This window comes from Cervus elaphus, chromosome X (assembly GCF_910594005.1).
Source record: "Cervus elaphus chromosome X, mCerEla1.1, whole genome shotgun sequence".
Lineage (NCBI taxonomy): Eukaryota > Metazoa > Chordata > Mammalia > Artiodactyla > Cervidae > Cervus > Cervus elaphus.
Genome location: NC_057848.1, coordinates 92,164,892 through 92,166,321, shown reverse-complemented (window position 1 = coordinate 92,166,321; position 1,430 = coordinate 92,164,892). Strand labels below are relative to the sequence as shown.

The following is a 1,430-nucleotide window of genomic DNA, read 5'->3' as shown; positions in this document are numbered from 1 at the left end:
CTTGCAAGATGGGAAAGAGCAATAAATCTGTTAAGATACTCATACAAACACTTTAAAAAATGTAAACTCTATTCTGAACACTTTCAATTAAGCTATCATATAAAGCACTCTACTTTAGTCTCTCCCTCCAGCTCCAGTGAAAACCAACACTGACACACTGAGGAGTAACAAAGTAGTAAAATCCTGTTTTCATTCTTCCCAATTTGTCCCTCATGTCATTGTTAAACTCTTTAGTAGCACAAAGCAGTTAGAATGAATATCCCATCTTCCATTTCTCCTGCCTTGTAAACCTGCTTGTTTACATAGTATGAATTGACTCATGGTGTGGAATGTAGATTTCACATAATTATAAAAACTGGTGGTCACAATATTTTTGAAAATTGTTGATTATTGCAGGAAAAATGGGAAATATTCTTACAAGGGACCATTTATTAAATTATAGTTATATGTGAGTTTTGTTGGAATGAGGAATACTAGTCATGAAAATGATTTGTTTTAGAAAAGATATATAAATGTGTGCTGATTTTCAACTCTTCATTGATTCATTTCCTTCTTTAATATATTATAAATCACAGAAGAACAAAAATCATGGTGAAGATATTAAATTTGGAGGGGAAAAAGAACTGTGCAGAAAACAGTATTATATGTATAGCCCAGTTATGAATCATTCATTCTCTCTCTCAATTCAGTTCTAGGTTTATATTAAGGCTACTGAAATAGAGTAGAAACTAAACTCCCAGACAAACACATTCCTCAAAATTTCAGTCAACCTAATAGGTATAGATTTGTCTATATTTTACTGAATTTAGTTTTTTTTCTTTCTAAACCATAGCAAACACTATGTTAAAAAATAAATTTGCAGATTATATCTACCTGTAATATATTTGAACTCCATTATATTTATAATTTTGATTCTTTAAAAATATTATTTCCCAAAAAATTCTAGCTTTCTCCTCTCTATTTAGGCTCTCTAGTGTACTCTCTGTCAAAGCTTTATGAAGTAAGAAATTTTTCTTATTTACTGTGAACTTACTGAATTAAAGTCAAAAAATAAAAAAAAAAAATTATTTTATTTTTACTGCTGAAATTAGATGCAGAAATATTTTTCTACTGTGAAGAGAAAGATCTGTGAATATTTATTTTATTAATATATGTTCATTGAGTGGTAAATCTATTTTTATTCACAGAATTTATTTCATGTGTGCTAATTTTAATTACAATACCAATCATGTTTGAGTTGTAATCTGAATCTAGAAAGTTATTAGAAACAGCTTTAATACATTTCAGATGTTTCTCAGAACTCCTGAGTGTGTTATTTATTAGGTTAGCAGAAGACAATTTATGTTTTATTGGCATATTGAACACATGCTTTAAGTGCATGAGGAGTCATAGGGCCACAAACTATGTTAACTCAACAGGCAATGGTATGA

At 29.3% G+C, this 1,430-nt stretch overlaps 1 protein-coding gene across 2 annotated transcripts in view; it reads left to right on the top strand.

Moving 5' to 3' along the window:
- The window catches only part of PCDH11X (protocadherin 11 X-linked), a 940,417-nt gene that overhangs the window by 270,040 nt on the left and 668,947 nt on the right, over positions 1–1,430 (top strand). The window lies entirely within an intron of this gene.